Raw genomic sequence first — 21,471 nt, 5'->3', positions numbered from 1 at the left:
GAAAGCGGCGGGCTGGGCTGGTGTGGAGCGGAGAGCCGGGCTGGGGCCGGGCACAGGGACACCGTAAGGGGGGGCTGGGCTACCGCTGGAGCCGCAGGGGCTGGAGGGGGCGGCGGGAGCAGCGGGGCTACCGGCGGAGCCGCCGCCGCTGGGACAAGCGGTGGAGCCGCGGGCGGTGCCTGAGAGCCGGCACAGGCGGGACCTCGGGCTCCGGGAGCGACGCTGCAGCTGCGAGCGGCGCCACAGGAGCCTGGGCTTGGGGCGAGGCAGGCGGGAATGGAGGGGGCGATGCTGCCAGGGGCTCCCAGCCCTTCTCTTTCTTGCTTTCCCTTTGCTCCTTTCCTTGGGTCCCGGACAACTTTAAAATTCTTTTCCCCTTAGACTCTGTTTCCCACCCAGCATGAAGCGTACTTGCTTTCTTCTGTGTTAACGAGTTCTTTTGAATTTACAAATACTTATAAAGCCTGACAGATCCAGACTTCAAGAGCCATGTCTGGGCCAGAAGACACGGTCGGATCTTATTTCCTTCTCGGCCCAACCAAACATCCAAAACTGGATCATTTTGACTTTGCTCGTTTCCTTTGTACTTGGGTTTGTATTCCAGTTAGCCAGCATCACTCCCCAAGGGCTTTCCTGGGGTATTTCCGCTGGCACGCCTCTATTCCCTTTTTTATTCCCTGACTCTTGCTTACTAGTTTTATGTCCCATTTTCTCAGAATCTTATCTATCTTCCCCAGGCCTTTGTTTCCCACCTTTTTAATAAAAACCAGCAAAACAACTATTCAAACCTCACCGCCTCTTTCCCCTTTCTTCTCCTAGAATACAAAAGTTCCCTCCTCTTAATAAAATATGCCTCTTTCCAGAAAATAAAGTTCTATTTCAAGGTTTAGCATTTCTATCACCTACATTCTCATTCATTCTCACTCACTCCTTTCTATTGTTCCAACTTCTCTTTCTCAAGCGCTATCAGTCACAACCACACAAGACTTAATTTCAAATTGCTGGCCAATATTCACCCCTGGGCCCATAATTCCAGGTTTCTTGGAGTAATCCTCAATTTGGCAGAATTAAGCCTGGATTTCTTGAAGTTTTAACCCTCAATCCAGCAGCCTCAAAACCCAAATGTCTCGGAACCAATCCTCCATTTAGCAGAGTTAAGCCCGGATGTCTTGAATTTTTGAACCCTCAATCCGGCAGTTTTAAACCCTAAATTTCTCGGATCCCATAGTAGGAAATTCTTGACTCCCCTCCTTCAAGGAGTCCAATCCCTTCCCTGAAAGCCCGTCCCAGTTAACCCGGGGCTTCTCTCACTCCTTTTATCTTTGGCTTCACCTCTTTACTGACTGCTTCCCTCGCGGCAGAGCAGAGCCGCAGCCTCAGAGGCTCCACACTCGCTTCGCACCCCTGGGGTAACCAGCCCGCGTCTCATGCACACACTTTCATCCCCCTTCTCCCCCCAAAAAGAGGAAAGAAAAAATACTCACCTTTCTCGGAGTCTTGGTGCACAAGATTTTACGTGTTTAATTACCGCGGTACCTCAGGGAGCCTTTTCTTTCCTTTCTTGTTGCTTTGTCTCCTCTCTTGCGCTCCGGGTGTTTGACTGCAAAGCCCCCTGACCCCGCCGGGAAGCACAAAGCGAGGCCGCCGAAAGCGGGCGGGGGCACCTCCCTGCTCTGGGTTCCCCGGAGATCCCAGAGCTGAACCTTTATCCCCGTACGGGCCCCAAATTGTGAAACACGAGGTTCGCTATTTGTAAAATTTGAAGGAAAGTTTAACAAAAGAGACAATTCGGAGACAACAGCACGAAGGGCGGTACGGCCGGGTGCTTCAGCAGAGAGCCAAAGGCGCACCTGTACATCCAAAAGATCGGCTTTAAAAGTACATCGCTTATTTCATATTTCTCACCTGTTGGGGAGTGCCACTGCTGGTTTGAGTGAAGTGAAGCTTTGCCTGCAGGGATCCCAGGCTGCTTAACTGGATGGTGACAGTTTCAAAGTCACGGCTGTGCTGAGCATTTCACAGCTCTGCAGGGATTTCAGGTGACTCTCATTTCCAGCTAGGCCACAGTATGGCTATGGCTTCATTGTGGGGAAAAAAAAAAGAGTTTTGGAATGGTTTGGGTGGGAAGGGACCTTAAAGATGGTTTATTTCCAACCCCCCTGCCATGGCAGGGTGTGGAGAGCTTGCTGCTCTTTGATCCTGAAAGTGGGATTGGCCATTTATACAGTGCTGGTGTTTAGGGAAGACTCTTCAGTGCCACAGATCTGATTTTCCCCTTATTTTCTCTCCCTTTAGGGGTTTATGTGTGTGGTGCATCTTTCCTGTTGGCTCAGTGGGGCCTTCTTGCATCTGGGCTGTCCAATTTCCTCGTGTGCTTTGGACAACTGTGTTTGCAAGTCATTACGCCTCACAATTTTTCAGCTCAGCCTCTGAATTTTTGTAGTTTGCAGAGCTCCTGTGCCAAGCTATCATTTGGTATTTTTATATGTGTAAAACAGAACATGCAGGAAACACTTTTTATATTCTGGAGTTGTCATTGTAGAAGTGACTTTGCAGATGGTGCATCAGTTGCTTGGAAGGATTTGACAGCATCCTGGTTTTGCCTTTCAATAACCTTTCTGTCATGAAGATTGGCAATTGTGTTTGAGTTGGCACTTACTCTTTTCAGCACCCCATGTTCTAAGTACTTTTTATTTTGGTGGCTTGGAATGTGTTATCTCTAATAATGTTTCCCTTACCTGAACAAGAGAACTGTGATAGAAGCCCATGAACAAACCCCTGATACTCTGTTCCCCTCTAATCTCATGAATCATTTAGTTGCACGTAGCAATATAAATGTTTAAATATCTGGTCAGAATGCAAATAGTTCATTGTCATTCTCTGTGTTGGCAAGGGAGTGACATTTGTAAGACACCTGGAGGATGAAATGTGTCACAAAGTGCTGTTCTTTAATCTCAGGGCTTTTAGGGTGCTGGGCCAAGGATCCTTTAGGGATGGAATCACATCTTCAGCTTTACTTTCGTCTTCAAATACAACTTCAACACAGGTTTTGTTTTGCAAGTCACAGAGTCGCCCATGGCTGGTTTTTCACTTGGCTGCAGCAGTTAAAGCAGGTAAAGTGCAGGTGAAATTCAGCTCATCTTGGCTCCTGCTGTCAAGGAGACCCCAGGTTTTTAAAGGTTGGTAAAACCTCTGTCAAACACGGTGGGATTCAGCTCCTGCGCTGAAGGTATTTTCAGGGCTTATCTGGGATTCTGTATCTCAGCTGATACAAAACTGTTTTCCACAGGATGATCTCCAGCATAACCTCCAGTGCAATGTTTATTAATCCACATTTTGTAGAGCAGATTTGGGACCCCTTTACACTCCACTATACAAATGAGATGGATAATTATTCAGTAATTACAGGAAGCGGTGTGTAGCCGAAGCACTGATAATTTTGTGATAATAAAATCACTTCCAAGAGCAAAAAGAGACTGAATTCTAAATACTGAAGCCACATTTTCTGTAGGAACAACAGAGCTGAGCACTTTGGTTTGCATGAGTCAGTGGTTCAGATAATTTATCTAATGTCATTCTAATAGTCTGATTCATGAGAGAGAAAAATATATGAATATATATAGGAATAATAAGGCCTGACAGAAATTATTTATGACCAACTTTGTCTTTATTTAGATTGCATGAGTCATGCAGAAAACCAAATTATTTGGTAATTAAACTTTAGCTGCTGATGGGGCTGCACAGAGCACCAAACGCAGGCTGGGGAGGATTCCCTCAGCAGGAGATCAAACAGGTTCACATTAAGGGGAATTTCACCCAGCTGCTAAAAGGTGCAATTAAAAATGGAGTAAAAAAATTATGAACATGAGGAGAAGCTCAGGATGTGCTCAGTGTTGGACTCCAGGCTAGGCCAGGACTGCTCCCAGCCATTCCTTAAGGAAAAATTCCTGTTGGATTTCTTAACACAGCCCAGCAAATCGAGGAATAACCTTGTTCAGTGGAGTTTTAGGGTCTGACAAGTTTTGTCCTTCAGGCACAAGACAGAATTCCATCAAATCATCAAATCTGGGTGCTTTTCCTGCCTTATCTGTATCAAACAGGGTTGTGCACACCTGACTTACAATGCTCTGACAGAGAGCACAGGTTTGGTTTTTTTTTTTTTTTAAATTAGAGTTGAAATTTCTGCTGTCCCTTGGGTATCTGGGATAAGCCTGAATTTAACCAAGCTCCTGTGTATGGCCTGGCCTTTGAACAGCAACGTCTAGCACACAAATATATATTTATATATAAGATAAAACCTGACTGCCTTTGGGTACAATCAACTCAAAGGAAAATTATTAATCCCAGCACACATGGCCAAGGACTGCTGGCACCTCCAACGCTGCTTTTTATTAACACTTGGGGGGAAAATAATAAAGCTTTCAGTTCCAGTTCTGTTGTGAAAGCACTTTTCCCCCCCAGTTTTTAATCTTGCTGTTAAAAGTTCAGCCAGAAGAGCTTTGGTTCGCTTCTGAAAATGCGTCTCAGCACCAGTGTTGACATGTCAAGGATCAAACTGCCTCTGGGAGAGGTTTTAAACTTAGGGCTTGTTTCTTCTTGTAGGGATTGGAGAAATACTCCGGTGTTTTTTATGTGGGTGCTACCCAGGAGAAATAATTGTGGCCATTTCAGCTCTTGAAGAGTAATGGGTGAGTTGGAGATGTCCAGGATGGCATTTTGAGGAGTTGACTTTTATTTTGCAGAAAATGCTGCTGCAACACATGTGCAAATAGAGATCCTAAAATTACTATTTTAAAATATAAATATTAAGAGTCATTATTTTTATGTAAAAGAACAACATGTACTTCAGTGTAGAAGAATTTTGGTCCTAATGACATTTTATTGCAGTCAGGATATTTCATTTTAGACCAGTGGTAGGAAAATCAACGGCAGAATTTATTTTGCTCAATTTATTTAATTTGACAGAGCTACAGTGGAAGATATATTTCTTGTGGATGTTGCTGTGAGATTGCAGAAGTCTTGGAATTATCCTCTCCCAGATTATCCTCCTCACAGTTCATTCCTATGGGATGTGGCCATGGAGGAATTGGAATATTTGGGAATAGTCAAGGAGGTTACAGCACCTATTTTTCCCTCTCCGTCACTCCTCTGGCACCTCATTAGTGCAGGTACAAAGTACCTTGGGATGAAGGAGGTTTTAGGATATTTTAAATTGTGGCGTGGTTGCTTGTGAGTTTTTTCTTAAGTTCTTGAAGAAGAATTAACTAAGGGCACAAAATACAATTTATACTCAGCTTTTCATTGGACACAGAGCTGTCAGAATTTAACAAAGCTCAAAACCCAGTAATTTCCCTCTGATATTGCACTGTGATGGCCAAATTTATCTGAAATGAAACTCAGAACTCACCCCCTGCTTCTCCTGCTCCCCAGCAGTGGTTTCCTTTCAGCCACGTGCATTCTCAGTGATATTTGCTGGTATTTTGCATTCTTTTTCCATTTACTTTGGGCTTTTTAAGCTGTCACCTCCCCAGCCAGCTCCTGCCCAGTGTTGGGAGTGTTCCTGGTGCTCCTTGGTGACATCAGCACCAGGATGTCACCTCAGCCTGGATTTATTTATTGGCACTGCCTCGCACTTCCCAACACATCATTTCATTGCCTTCTATTTGCTCTGACAAACATTAATAACATAAAATTGCCTTTCATTTCCTAGCAAAGCAAAGATTTATTGGATATCCCCACTAAGTTTCAGCTGGTGCCCATTGCCATGGCAACATGCAGGAACTTCAGGAATCATCTCCAGAATTTCCTGAGTTTGATGTCAAATAGGAACAGCTTGGAAAGATTTCCTTACACTGAACAGGACAGCAGGGACAAAGATCCCACTCTGGTGGAACTCTTCTGGATATAAAAGTTAGGAATTTTCCCAGGGTATTTTGTAACCTATTTTCATTTGTCCTTTGTGCTGCAAAGGAGAATACAAAGTTTGCTTTTTATCTTTTTCGATTTGATGCCTTGGTGGTGAGCTCTGGGTCAGGTTGGCTGTTCCCACTCTTCCCAGTGTGCTGGAAAACAGGGATTTAGGCTCTTGGCTTTGCTCACGTGGGGACCTGTAAAATGTAAAATGTTGATATTTTAATGACTGGAGGTGTAGAGATGCAAAGATAATTCACAAATGGGAAAAAACAAATTAATCAGACAATTAATATAAAAGGATAAAGGGATTAATTCAGAGCCAAATCAGTGCCCCTCAGCTGTAATGGAATCTGAAGGAGAATATATTCTGTATAAAGGCAACTTTCCTGAAAATCTCAGCCATTTCCAGGGACTGTTTCAGCATTAATGTGCACATCAAAGTTTATTCTGCACTTCATATTTCTCAAATCAGGCCACGGAGTTGGGTTGTTGGGCATCAACACCCGTTACCCTCAGCAAACATGGGAACCAAATTGTCCTGAAAGGAGAAAGTTGTGGTTGAGCTTGGAAAACGCTGCAGTCTCAGGCTTTTGGTGGTGAAATGGAATTGAATTAATGAGCTGGAGGAGTCTGAATAATTACACAGCAACAGAGAAAGCAAACAGAGAAATGTGCAACAACTCACAAAACCCCAACAAAATGATTTGCATTTCACACCCGCTCTGGTTCGTTTGGAAGGGAGGAGGAGAAGGAGCTGAGACCCACCTTGCTGGGAGAAGGTGACAGCAGCAGGGTTTGGAGTGTTTAAATTGTGTTTTATACTCAGTGGTAGAGCCGTGTCTTCTGCTCACAGTGCATTCCCTTGAAAACACACGTGGAAAACCAAACAGGGCTTTGGAAAAACACCTGAGCTTCATTCTCATGGGCAGATTTCCTGGATTCATGGTTGTGGATCTGTACAAAAATTCCTCTATGAGGAATTAGGGGTGCAAACACAACAAGGAAATAATTTTCATTGTTTTTACCTGGTGGATTTGCTGTAAGCTGCCCATTAACACAGAGAGGAGAGAATTTCTCTCCAGATGGATTATTTCAAAGTCACTGACTGGAGACTTTCCTATATCCTACATAAAAATCACCAAAAGAATCCCTCTGATTGAGGAAGGCAGGGCAGCAGGAGTACAGCTCCCATCAGGAGTGACAGGAATGGCTTCACACTGACATGGAGGAGGTTTAGATGGGATATTGGGAAGAAATCATTCCCTGTGAGGGTGGGGAGGCCCTGGGATGGAATTCCCAGGGAAGAACTTTTTGAATTTCTCATTTTTTTGAACACTTAACCAACACCAGAATGCTCCTGGAATTTCTGTTCAGTTCTTTTCCTCCTCCTCAGATTAGCTGGATTATTTACTCATGTCTCAGCTACTCCAAGGAGGAATTAGTCCATGTTTTGAGAGCTTTGTAAAACATCATGTAGGTGTCAGGGTTTTAAATAATCTCTCAGATAGCATTTATCTCTTTATTTAATAGGCTTTCAATTAGCATTCCAATGGACACTGACACAGCCACGTTTTTAATTGCAGCATCGCCCATTCAGCCTTGTGTCTCATTGCAACAGGATTGCTGAAGTGCTGCTTTTATCCCCAGATGCACAAGGACAAAGCTTTCACTCAATTCCCTGCTATTAGGATGGAGTGGGAACATTGTCTCAGCAGGTACAGGAAAGCTGAAAGGGGAAGAGTTCAAGAGCAGATTTTTTGGGCCCTGCTGCTGAATGGCTGGAATTTTATAGGTTTTCCCCCAAAATGGGATTTCTGTGCTAAATCCCAAACACAGGAGAAATTGGGATAAGTTGTAGCTGGATCTCCCTTTTCTCTGCAGAGTTCACCCTCCTGGGCTGAAATTCTCCACAGCCAATGAATGAGTGAGGTCCTCAGTAAAGGAAGAACAGAACTCCACAACTGTTTCAGAAGTTGGATAACAGCAAAATGCTGTCCTAAGTCAGGTGTTCCATTGGCAGTGTGAGCACACCACAGCCCATATTCAGCATGAATTCCTTTCCAGCACGCACTCAGATCCCACTTTGCACTTCCATCTGCTCCCTTGGAACACCTGTATTTGTATTAAAAGCTGGTCTGATTTCTGGTTTAGGGTCTTTTTTGTCCCTTTTGCGTCCGTGTGTCACCTATCAGTGAGGTAAATCTGGTGATTGCAGGTGGTTTGATGTCAAGGCAAGCTGCAGGCTTTGAAGTTTTAATCCAACAATCCCCTTAGCAGGCAGGAAAGGTTTTGAGACATCAATTTTCAGTGTGCTATGAGTATAAAAGCAGGGGCAGCTCTGGTGACTCCTCTCCCAGCTGATGATGGAAGTGGAGTTTTGGGAGGTGTGACACTGATCACTGCTGGGATCTGAAGGGTTCTCTCAAATCCTTATCCCTGCTTTCTCACACAGAGCCCGAGTTTGTCTCAGGGATTTATCTCCTGGCAGCTGTGCCCTGCCTTGGCACACAGGGCATTTTTGCAACAGCACAATCGATTATTAACAAAAGCCCCCCAAAGCTTTCACCATTATCATGTTAAAAACCACTTGACTTCAGCTTAGTCTCGTGCTCAGTGTTAATATTCTCATATTCCTGTGGAAAACAGTGGCTAAGCGTGGAATTCTCAGGTTCTCAGCACTGCACAGGATGACGTTTGTGGCTGTAATAGTGGCACATTCCCACTGAGTGTTTCAATACCTTTTATCTGTAACATTTGTTGTCAAAAAGGTGAAAATTGAAGTAATTCTGAAGCAGAATGTGACCAATGTCTGGACTGTGGCAAAATGGACCAGACTGAGCCTTTCAGCCACTTCCACAATTAAAATAAACAAGGCTCAGATAAACCCAGAGTGGGAGATAAATGGAGCTGAGGATACCACTGCACCCGATTTCCCCGGGCTTTGTCATTCCACGTTGACAGCATCACTCCCCCTCTGCACAACTGTGAACATTTTGTTCTCACCTGATCATTGATTCCTCTCATCCTGAGGAACAACTTTATCATCAGCTTCCAGAAATGAGTGTCCAGCCCCTTTCCATGAGCAGTGCCATCCTCTCAGGGAGAAGCTGCTCTGGAATGCTGTTAAATTCTTGGCACACACTGAATTTCAGCAAAAAAGATAGACCCAGACTTGTGAGTCATTTCCTTGATTGATCTAATTTACCTTGAAGGTTAATGTATTCTAAACTGATTCAGACATTAATAACCACTTAAAGATATACGAAAGACATTTATCTGTATACCAGGCAAGTGTTGTAACCTCATTTATGATCTCTTCAGTGACTTTGGGAGCTCATTGGATGAGATTTAAGAGTGATTTGATTGTTTGATACACAGAGTGGCTGGTACAAAGTAAAAGGTGTTTTACAGCTCACCAGATAATTCTGAACATGGGATGTAATTCTATTTGCTTACCGTGCATAATTAAAACCTTTGTGGGAAGGTGATGATGTTTTTTATTATGGCATTCATTACAATGTTCAATGATTAAATAATTGGACCAGAACAATGCCCATTCTCCAGTTTTTTTTTGGCTTCTGGGACAGCAGAATTGATGGTGCTGCTCTTTCTCCCTGATTTTTTTAAGACTGCACTGCACCACCAATACCAGGAGCTCAGTTCTGTCCAGAGTTTGGTATTTACAAATGCTGAACATCTTGAGCTGCCAAGAACTGCGGAGAGTTGCAAGTTTGAAGAAGCAGCAGGGAATAGATCAGGCAAATAGCATCTGTTTCCTGTAAATATTTTGGTTTCTACTCACACCAGAAAGGTGCCCAAACTGGGAGTGAGCAGCTCTGGATGTTCTGTGTGATCCCATGCACTGATTAAAACCCCGAAGGTGACACACAGGGTGCAGAGTGTGGGATCTTCGCTGCCTGTGGAGTTGGGCTGTGTTTTGTCCGGGTTTTTATCTCACACCAGGGCTGCAGGAACACGGAATGCACACTGAGCCCTGGCTGATTCATCTCCAGCTCCTCAGTGTCAGACCACAGCTGAGCCCAGGCTGATCCAGAAGTGTCAAGAGAGAAAGGGACTGGGCTGGAATCAGGGCTCTGGATGCAGCTCTGAGCTGCTCAGGCACCCAAATAAAAACCTGTTCCATACCTAAGCCAAGCCAAGCAAACAGTTAAAGCTATAAAATAATTATAAATGAAGAACAACCACCACAGGCTTCTCTGGGCAACCTCCCCACCCTCACAGGGAGGAATTTCTTCTCAATATCCCATCTAAACCTCCTCTCTCAGCTTGTCCCATTGATTGGCTGATAACTGCCCCACCAAAACAAGAATATACCCCCAAAAAATCATGAAGGTGTTGCTGAGCTTGGTTTGAGAAGCTTGGGCTCGTGATAAACTTGGGGAAGGAGGCTGTTATCCCTGCCACTTTGTATCCCAGCCTGCCATTAGTCATTTGAACTCACAGCATATGTCAGCCAGGGAAATTTCTGCAGTTTGGGAATACATTATTGGAGGGTGTTCTCCTGGACAAAAGCTGTCAAATATCATGAGCACAGCCTGTCCATCTTTTGTGAGGTTTTTTTAAAGATATAAAGCTTGGAGCAATATGGTGTCAGTCTGTAGATTAAATTAAAGGTGGTGAAGTAGATACTTTATCGGATTTTCTACACAAGAAGGTGTAGATTTGCTACTGATAATTCATAGGGCTCTGGAGAGATTCCATCTGTTTATCACCTGGTGCATTGAGGAGGAAGAAGTTTTCCTTTAAATCGTTGTAAAGCCTATCAGGATTCCAGGGAGCTGACACCATGAGGATCATTCCAGCCCTTCCCTGGGCCGGTGTATGTAAAGTGCAGGACAATTTAGGTTTTCAAATCTGATGAGATTTGGTGAACTGAAAGAGGGAGATGTCAGCAGGGCAGAGGCAGGAGAATCCTGAAGGAAAGGGAGAAGCACAACCTCAGGCAGGCTGGTGTTGATGTCAACAGAGCTGGGAATTCCTGACAGCAATTTCTGCTGGCGTTGGGCTGGGCAGCAACATGCGGCTGATGCCAAAGCAAAGGCTCTGAAAACCCACGGGGCAGAGGTTCCAGGATTCCCTGAGTTCCCATGGAAAGGAAGGAATGCCATTCCCACCCTGGATTTGAGAATGCAGCACAGCAACGCCTTGCTTGTGATTCAGAGGTGCTCGTCTCTCTAACGGCACTGATGGCAGCAAAAAGGTCAAACCCACCTTCATTCATCATCCCAGTTTTCCCCTGCAGGATCAGTTTGGGGTTGGTGGCAGTTAAACCGGAAGAGGAATTGATTTTCTGGGTGAACACTTCAGAATTTAGCTGGACACAAAAGCAAAGCCATTCCCTGTCAGACACGGGGCTGGATTGTGTCCTTCACCCTGGTTTTGGTCAGCCTCCAGATCAGCTTCATACCTTTGGATTATTTAGAAAAAACTCTTAAAGTTTTGCTGAACAAATTGCTTTTGGACAACTTTTTCTGAAGAAGGGAGATGTATTTTTGCCTGGTTCTAACAAAGTGATTGGAGCTGGCAGCTCAGTTATGAAGCCAGAGCTTCATTTTTCAGACTTTACACAGCCACCAAAAGACTTCCACTGGAGGAGGAAGTGTCAGTAACAAATGGTTACAGTAACTCTGTAGTAAGAATTATTCTATTGCCTGTGGACTGTTGTAAAATCTCATTTTGACTTTTCTCAAAATAATTGTGTTGCAGGAGATCCAGGCACTGAGACAGGAATTGCAGTTCTGACATCTCAGCATCAATGCTGAACGTTCCTGACTATCCCAGCTCCCAGGTTCAGTTCATTATTTCACAAACTTTGTCACTTTTATTTCCTTGGTGACTGAAGTCATTTGGCAAGTTCATTGAGACTCTTGAAATGCTGCGTTCAGAGAGCCTGTAGATAGATTTTCTGTTTGAAGTATTTTAATTATCAAGTTAAAAATCTGTCTTTTCCTTTAAACACAGAACACTTCTTATGTGGGGTAGAGATTTGCTGTGCAGAGCTTTGAGAAAACAGCCAGCTACAGAAAAATCTGAGTCCAGAGCACAATTTTTTTAGCTTTTAGTGCTTGAGTTTAGGTGATGGCAGTGTGTCCTTTAGATTGTAGCCAAACAGATAAATTTGTAGATAATTAGTTCCAGTAAGCAGAGAGCATTCAGCAGCACGAAGCTGGTATTTACAGGGATCTCATTTCACCACTGGCTGGAAAACATGTTTAACATTTTCTGCAAAGCAGAAGATGACTTCTTTTCTCTCCCTCTCCTGTTTGATTTGCTCTGGTGTCTTTGCCCACCGCATTTTTCCCATCCAACTTCCCCGAGCCACTCTGCAATTCTGATGATTAAATGTGCAATTAAGGCTTAAGCACTATTAGCACAAGGGATTTGGAAATTAGGATGAGACTGTAACATTGACATCACATTTAAATGTCAGCACTGCTGTAAGAGAAGTGTGACTTTCATCTTGCAGAGAAGGGCTGGGTGGCTCTGTCGTGCAAATTCTTCACGGGGAGGAAGCACCAGGGCTCCCTGGACCCAGCAGCAGCCCTGGAGTGGATTTATCCACCACAGTAATTTCTGGAATTATGTGCATGCTGACAGCATACAAATGGCACAGTGCAAATTATATTATTTTACCTTGTTTATCAACTTGTCATCACAGCCCTTTTCTTATTTTTTCCCCCAGTGGAGCAGTGTAAATCTGACTCATGCAGAGAAAGTCACAAAGACGCACTGGCCTGGCTGGATTTCCAGCAATATTATTATGAGAAATACATTAATTTGTCTGTATGGAAAGGATTTAAAGGTTGTTGCATTCATTTGTTACCAGAGCCTGAGCACTTAATCATCCAGACTCGCTGCAGCAAGAAAATTATCTCTTCTTCTCAACTCCATTAACAGCACTTCTACAGAGTCTTGAAAAATATAAATATTGGAGGATGTTAATGGAAATGACACCTGTACCTGATGTATTGGTGCCAGGAAATGTGATTAAGTGCCCTGTTAATTAACTCCTTTGCTCTGGTACTTGTAAAAGTGGAGTCATTTTTTAAAGGCAGCTGAACAGCCTGGAAAAGGGCACTGCTCTGATCTGGGGGAATGTGGGGGTTTTACATGGAGAATTTTACCTGCTTCTGCTTTTCAAATACTTCACTTCAGTTGCACACTTGATTTCCAACACCCAACAGAGATATAAAGCTGGAAAAGCACTTACAGGACCTAATTCAGTGCCTATTTATTTCCTTTGGTCGAAATATCTGAAATACTGTAAAGATAGTTTAAAAATATCCCATTGCTCCCCATATTAAAATCCCTAAGATGATGATTAACTCTCAAAAACGAGATTGATTCCATCAGGATTCCTCTTTGACTGTTTCTCCTCTGTCCCAAGCAGGTTGCAGAGCTGGGGACAAATCCCTCTGGCACACATCATGGTGTGTAACTCATTATTGGGCATAAATCATTCCAGTTTGTCCACAAGATTTTCTACCCAAGCTCTGTCCGTGTGTTTCAGGATGATACAACCTTGGTGAAGAGACACAGGGAGTTTTTCCTGTATTAAAACAGAAAAAAGGGCACCTTTTGGTTCAAGACATCAGAGCCAACAGCATTGTGAGTTGTACCTTCCAGAGCAGCAATTTGCTGGCTATTTAACAGTGAAATATTCATTCCTCTTAGCTTTCATTCGTCATTTTTTTTGAGCTGCTTTCATTGACAGGACCACTCTAATAGCAGTTGTAAAAAATTATCACCCCAGCTCCGGGACACACTTCACAAGCACGGCGACATCACCTTCCCTCCGACATCACCTTCCCTCCGACATCGCCTTCCCTCCGACATCGCCTTCCCTCCATCACCTTCCCTCCGACATCGCCTTCCCTCTGACATCGCCTTCCCTCTGACATCGCCTTCCCTCCGACATCACCTTCCCTCCGACATCACCTTCCCTCCATCACCTTCCCTCCGACATCGCCTTCCCTCCGACATCGCCTTCCCTCCGACATCGCCTTCCCTCCAACATCACCTTCCCTCCGACATCGCCTTCCCTCTGACATCACCTTCCCTCCGACATCGCCTTCCCTCCGACATCACCTTCCCTCCGACATCGCCTTCCCTCCGACATCACCTTCCCTCCGACATCGCCTTCCCTCCATCACCTTCCCTCCGACATCGCCTTCCCTCCGACATCGCCTTCCCTCCGACATCACCTTCCCTCCGACATCGCCTTCCCTCCGACATCGCCTTCCCTCCGACATCGCCTTCCCTCCGACATCGCCTTCCCTCCGACATCGCCTTCCCTCCAACATCACCTTCCCTCCGACATCGCCTTCCCTCTGACATCACCTTCCCTCCGACATCGCCTTCCCTCCGACATCGCCTTCCCTCCGACATCGCCTTCCCTCCGACATCGCCTTCCCTCTGACATCGCCTTCCCTCCGACATCGCCTTCCCTCCGACATCGCCTTCCCTCCGACATCGCCTTCCCTCCGACATCGCCTTCCCTCCGACATCACCTTCCCTCCGACATCACCTTCCCTCCATCACCTTCCCTCCGACATCACCTTCCCTCCGACATCGCCTTCCCTCCGACATCGCCTTCCCTCCGACATCACCTTCCCTCCGACATCACCTTCCCTCCGACATCGCCTTCCCTCCGACATCGCCTTCCCTCCATCACCTTCCCTCCGACATCGCCTTCCCTCCGACATCGCCTTCCCTCCGACATCGCCTTCCCTCCGACATCGCCTTCCCTCCGACATCGCCTTCCCTCCGACATCGCCTTCCCTCTGACATCGCCTTCCCTCCGACATCGCCTTCCCTCCGACATCGCCTTCCCTCCGACATCGCCTTCCCTCCATCACCTTCCCTCCGACATCACCTTCCCTCCGACATCGCCTTCCCTCCGACATCGCCTTCCCTCCGACATCGCCTTCCCTCCGACATCGCCTTCCCTCTGACATCGCCTTCCCTCCGACATCGCCTTCCCTCCGACATCGCCTTCCCTCCGACATCGCCTTCCCTCCGACATCGCCTTCCCTCCATCACCTTCCCTCCGACATCACCTTCCCTCCGACATCGCCTTCCCTCCGACATCACCTTCCCTCCATCACCTTCCCTCCGACATCGCCTTCCCTCCGACATCACCTTCCCTCGGACATCGCCTTCCCTCCGACATCGCCTTCCCTCCGACATCACCTTCCCTCCGACATCGCCTTCCCTCGCTTCCCCGCGTTTGCATCCCGCAGTTGTTAATGAGTTAATGATCTGCTCAGTTTTAATGAACAGAGCATCAATGAGGGCACAGGGAAGTGGATGAGAGTTCATGAAGCCGCCGAGTGAAGGCTTTAATTACACCCCGTCTCCAGGTCATTAGCTGCACAACTACCTGTGCACGAGCTGATAGTTATTCTCTCGTGGCACTGATGAATTTGGGGTTTGTTTGGATTGGGAAAAATGCTGAAATCCTTCCCATGAACAATTCAAGTCACTGCCCTGGCTGGATCAGAGGCTGACCACACTCTGCATGTCTTCCTTCACCCCTGCTGCTGCTGCACATTGGGTTTAATTCCCATTTTCCAGCCTGACTTTGAATTAACTTTGCTGCAGTTTGGACAGGAAATCTTTGTGGGACCTTGCAAAAAAAAATCAAGCAACAAGCATTTAATTTTTCATAAAGGAGTTGCTGACAGGGTTTCTAGAGGCTGATCCTGGTTGTGTTATCCTTGAACTCAGAGGTGCCTCAGTTCCCAAAATCATGTGTAAAACCAATAATCCTTACCCCTGATAATTTTGGAGTGGGTTCTTGGCAACTGTAATACACTTCTAAAATAAATAGAATTTATTTTAGCTGCTCTGAAAAGGGTAGCTTAAAATGTACGTGGGGTAATTTTTTCTGAGAGGTTCCAAACCTGCTTAATCCATTTTGCTCTGCACTTTACATGTGTAATTGCACTTGCTGCAAAGAGCATTTGAGTGAATGCACAGATCAAAGGAGCTGACAGCTCACATATACAAATCCTGTTTGCTCCTCACAGAGCTACAGGGCTGAGCATTTGCGTGCACAAATCTGGGGAATTTTTAAATATCTGAAGTTACACTGCAATCAAATAGTATCAATCTCATTTCTAGCAGCTAATCATCATCTTAGGGATTTTTCTATGGGGAGCAATGGGATATTTTAAAATTCTCCTGACAGTATTTCAAATATTTCAATCAAAGGAAATAAATAGGCACTGAACCAGGTCCTGTAAGTGCTTTTCCAGCTTTATATCTCTGTTGGGTGTTGGAAATCAAGTGTGCAACTGAAGTGAAGTATTTAAAAAGCAGAAGCAGGTAAAATTCTCCAGGTCACAACCTGAAAGATAAAAAGATGGTGACTGTCTCCAAATTCCATCTGACTTACACAGGACAATGACACTGATTTAAAGCACTGAGTAATCACCTGGATGGTTTTCAGAGGGTTCATGTTTAGTGTGTGACACCGAGGATTGGTTTATTCCATGTTCTGCCCTTCTATTTCCCATTTTCCTGCCTTTTATAGCTCTCCTCTGCAAGGCAAAGAGAAAGGAAACAGCCAGAAGTTGATCCTGCCTGGACATGACCCTGTGGGAAGGGAGAATGGAAAAGCTGCTTTCAAAGCAGACAAGCTGAAGGATATTCCCTGATTCCCACTCTTCTGCCTCAAGATGAAATTTTGGTGATGAAAATCAAGATGAAACTGTGGGAATGTTAAAGAGGTGCAGCTGCATCCGCAGATGTAGAGTTTCCTATAAACGAGGGGAGCACAAACGAGCAGGAAAGCAGAGCCCTGAGCCTTCCCTCCCTTTTCCAGCCCTTTTCTGCTCCAGCAGAGAACTCCTGCTTCAGGCCAAGAACAATGTATGGAAATGATCCAGAGGGGTCACCTAAAGGTGTTGCTGGGGAAAGAAGCAATTTCCAGCCTGAGTGGCACCCTCAGTTTGGAAAACTCCTTTGCAGTCCCACAAATCCTCCTGAGTTTTGTTCAGGATGGCCCTGACCAGCACTGCTTGAACAGACAGAATTAAACCCTTTGCCCCATCCCCAAGGGGCAGAACACAGGACAGCATTTCCCAGGCAGTCCCACTAAAATATCCCAGTGAAGGAATGAGGGAAGGGCCTGTTTGTGGGGCTGAGGGAGGTTCGGTGGCACAGCCATCCCCAGCCAGCTCATTTTTCACTTCAGTCTTTTTCCCTTTGGTGCTGTCTGCAAATCCTGGGAGGCAGCTCGGAGATGTGCTGTGGGTTTGATCCCGTTGTACCTCTGGAGCAGCAGCTCTGATAGCATTCCTCTCGATTTAGCACGGACTAAATGCAAGCTGTAATATTTTATTAAACTATTCCCACTTCTTCAGCTTGCTGTGTGAGTTAGGCTGTTTATGAGATGCCGGATGGTTAGCAGAAAAAAAATGGATTAACAGAATGCTACATTCATTTTTCTCTAACTTCTGGGTCAAATTTAATCAGCTTACAAGTCAAAGAATGCTTTCTGCCACAGCAGTAAACACAGCTGGGATCCAAAGTGGAGCTGTTGGGGGCAGAAAAAAGGCTCATGCAGTTACATTGTCAGCTAAATTCTTCTTTCAGGCTCTTTCTCACTGCTTGTGATCCTTGGAAGAAAGAGGCAACTTTTTAATTTCAGCAAAGGCCGGGTTGCCTGGATTGCTCATGTGGCTCCTGTCAGACTTTTCTCATTCCTAAGAAATCCCAGCTCTGCAAGTGCTACAGGAGAAAATTTATTTCTTCAGTGAAGCCCAAGCGTAGGGATTAAAAATAGAGAGGAAACAGAATTATTGTGTGAGGTGGGGTGGGGTTCACCCTGCTCCGGTTTTCTGACAGTAATCAAAGCTGTCTGCAATATTGCACAAGGTGATATCCCCAATAAAGTCAGGAGAAGGTTGGGCATTTATCATCAGTTTATCAAATTCCCACTCCTGGTGTGCACAGGCCTCATCTGCAGTGGGAAACCACAGAGCAGGAAAAAGGAGGTGTCTGACTTCACTGAGAAACCGTGGAAAGAAAAGACCTTCTGTCAAACACTGAATACAGCGATATAATACATTATCTTTCAGAGATCTTCTTAATTCTGACAATTCCAGTGTAAATTTGGTGACAGGATCTATTTTCCCCTTCGAGTTGGTGGCACTTCACAAGGACAATATGTCACTAGGATAATGTGCTTTTTCCCAAATGCCCCACTGTGCTTTTAGCCATTTACATTTCTGACACCTTAATGCACTCTCTTTGCTGCTGAAATGAATGGCTCATTAAAATAACTCAATAGAATTATAATTTGTTTTATCTAATAATGTATTCTTTTAGTTGTCCCTTGGAAGAGTTTAGCTCCTTATCTCACTGCTGGGATGACCCAGCCACAAGGAATTTTTGTGGGGTTTTTTTAACCTCTGACTCGGATGCAACAAAACATCTCTGGAGGATCTCAGTTTGGGCATGAGCTGTGCCAGGATTTATAGAACACCAGGGAATTTCTGGACCTGCAGAACAAATGGAAGGATTTTTGGTTTGAGCACACTGACATCTCCAGGTGTTGGTTTTTTGGGAGGCAGGGAATGCACATGGGAAAAGCAGGACACTTGGCAGCCCCTTCCCACATTCCTGTGGACACAGAGCTGCAGAAGCAACATGCTGGGATACAAACCAGCGAGAAATGAAAAGGCAGTGCCAGGAGGTGTGAGGAAAAGAGCCCAAATTCTCACCACCCAGCAAACTCCAAGGGCTCACCTCTACCTCTGCAGTTGTCAGGAAATGGGAAATTGCTCAGAAATTTCTCTCTGGCACTTCTCTTTATTTATTTCCTTGGCAGGATTGCTCCTTCATTAAAACATGAAGCTCCATAGCATCCCAAGGGCTGCCAAGAACCCAAGCAGTGCCTTTTGGGAAGCTCATCCTACAGAACCAAGCCTGGCATTATTTGCAGTCTCAGGAATTCCTTGTGAAGGGAAAAGACCAAGGGCAGATCAAACCCCATCTCCTTGGGCAATCAGGCTGTTTGCCAGACTGAGCAGCACCGTGGAAGTGAGACAGGAGCAGAATTCCCGCTGTTCCCACTTCTGCTCAGTCTGGGAACAGCAGGAGCTCTCACCTTCGCTGGCTGCTGCACGGGTGGGTTTCATCCATGAGTTTGTCAGGTTTGGGGGAAATCTGCTTGGAATCAGGTTCCTCTTTCTTGGTGCAGGGAACCAAAGGACCTCTCTGGCTCAGGCTCACTCTTTGTGGTGGCCAAAGCCACGCAGAACTCGTGGTTCTGAGCTGGTGCTGACCAAACCTTCGGATCCTGAATCCTTTCAAGGGACGCTCCTGAGCTGTCAGCGCCCATGGGAACCTTCCCCCCCTATTCCCCACCCTCTCCCCCCACTGCCCAGCACTTTGGCTCCTGGTTTTGCCATTTTTTCATTGAAATTCCCTCCAAAAATGTAAATTTTGCTTTATTGGGTCAGAATCTCACCTGGACCATGTTGCAGTGGAAACCAAAACTTTTTTGCTGGAGTTTTTTAAATGCTCAGAAAAGTGTTTTTCTGGGGTTTTTTTACAGGCAATGCCAGCATAGCTTAATAGAGGAAAGCAAAGAGGTTCATGGAGCACTGCTGTGTTAATCACTACTGAAATATTGCAGGTAGCATGGTGAGCACCAGACTCACAGAATTGTTTCACCAAAATTTGTGAGTTTCTCTCTGTTTTCCCACTCCTGTTTCTAGTCTAACTGAACCCAAACTAGAATACCCTTTTCTGATCATAATATTTTTTTTTCTCCAATTGTTTGTAAAGCAGTGAATTGTACAGCATGTTCTGAATATTAGAAAGCACTTCCTCGCTTGGTCTGGAGCCAGTAATAAAAAGAAATTATAATGAGCGAATTTCAATTCCAAATGAACTCGTTCCTGTGCTGGCTGCTGAAAATGCACGAGCCAGGCATTGTACTGGCAAAAGCAACTTGGATTCTCCCTTCTTCTCCCTGCCTGCCCACAGAAAACATCCAGACTGGAGTAGTTCAAAACGAACATGCTGGAGAAGGAAATGAACACCTGTTACAGTACTGGCATTGTCTGGCCCGGTTTTGAACTCCTGCTGCACCCAGAGTGCTCAAATAAAGGTTTATAGGCACAAGAGCAGGAGTGTGGTTCCCTGGGCTGCTCATAAAGTACAAGCAGGTTTTAAGGGGTGAGGAAAATCCTGCTCTGTGCCACTCTGGGCTGGGGGCTCAGCTGTTCTGTTTGGGTCCCAGAGTGAACAAGTGAAAAAATCCCTTTGCACAGGTGTCAGCTCAGTTTGTGTTTGATTCATGTCTGAAACACCACAAAGAGGAGCACTTAAAACCTTGAATTCCTCCCTCTAAAACACCATTTTGGGTAGTGGTAGCTAATCCTTTTTAAACTGAAGACCCTGAACAAGCTCTTAAAAACCCACAAAATACCCCCCTGCTCTTGTCACAAAATTGCCACGATTGAGCTAAAAATTATTGACATCGTTTTCTGCTCCCATATTTCCAAAGTGTTTCAAAGGACTTTTTATGTCAGTATTTAGTGCTGCAACATACACTTTGAATGCCTTGAGGGACTTTATCTTAGTTTTTTAGTTTGGGAAGTCCTGTGGCAATCAAAACATGAACCTGCTAAAATACAGGGCAACACAGTCTACTGAATGATAGTAGGGCTGCTCTCTGTGGGAGAAAAAGTTACTGGAGCTTGTTAAATTGGAATGTAATTACAGCCAATAATCAAATAGAAAATATTCTGGTAGGAGGCGTCCCTGCCCATGGCAGGGAGGTGGAACTGGATGGTCTTTAAGGTCGCTTCCAACCCAAACCATCCTATGATTACATGATTTTTTCTAAGCCAAAACTCCACCAGACTTCTCTTCCTACTCCTCCTTCCCTCAGCGTTGTCCTTCCCTACCTGCCCTTCCCATTTAACTCTGGATGCTTTTAAACAGACACCAAACAGTTAATTTTTGAGAGCATTTGAAACCCCAATTCACTCTTCCCAACAGCCCCACGTTTTTCATGCTAAAGCTGGGACAAAATGATGATGAATCAGCCAAGCCAGTAATTGGAAATCTGATTTTGAGTCAGCAGCCTCAGTTTCCTCTGCTCAGGGAGAGGAAAACATTGACCTTTCCACCTGTCAGCGAGCCCTGACTCACTGCTGACAAACTCTGAAGCTGATGTGCACTGCTGGCGAGATAAACCAGGGCTGCAAATCCCCGTTTTATCTTTGCCTTGGTGCTTCTCATGGGCCTGGGGAAGCGCCTCGGGCTCCTCCTGTCTCATCTGGTTATTCCTGGACCATTCCTCGATGTGAGGTGAGCTGAGAGCCCTCAGCCAGGAGCTGGGCTTCATCCTGGGGGTGAAGGGCTGCCTGAGAATCTGCTGGGACACAGCAGGAAAATCCTCCCTGGTCAGTGCTGGGGTGGGCACAGGTCCCATCCTGCTGTCCCTGATCCCAGGGGCTCTCACTCTGCCTCTCCTGAGTGTGGAGAGGCAGAGGGGGAGGAAGCTGAAGGATG

General features: G+C 45.5%; 1 long non-coding RNA gene across 6 annotated transcripts; it reads left to right on the top strand.

The window, feature by feature from the left end:
* Positions 1 to 1,799: 1,799 nt before the first annotated feature.
* Positions 1,800 to 19,840, top strand: LOC116452536. 6 transcript variants are annotated; one of them, XR_004243533.1, is made up of 3 exons: positions 1,800 to 2,039; positions 2,959 to 11,722; positions 16,472 to 19,840. It is a non-coding gene; the product is annotated as an uncharacterized LOC116452536 (long non-coding RNA). The 6 variants fall into 6 exon arrangements; XR_004243532.1 differs by having other exon boundaries at positions 1,800 to 3,113; positions 4,603 to 11,722; XR_004243531.1 differs by having other exon boundaries at positions 1,800 to 4,688; positions 4,966 to 11,722.
* The last annotated feature ends 1,631 nt before the right edge of the window (positions 19,841 to 21,471 follow it).

The sequence above is a fragment of the Corvus moneduloides genome, chromosome 17, assembly GCF_009650955.1.
Source record: "Corvus moneduloides isolate bCorMon1 chromosome 17, bCorMon1.pri, whole genome shotgun sequence".
NCBI classification, from domain to species: Eukaryota; Metazoa; Chordata; class Aves; order Passeriformes; family Corvidae; genus Corvus; species Corvus moneduloides.
The sequence above is the reverse complement of the archived record's forward strand: the minus strand, read 5'-3'. Positions and strand labels throughout refer to the sequence as shown.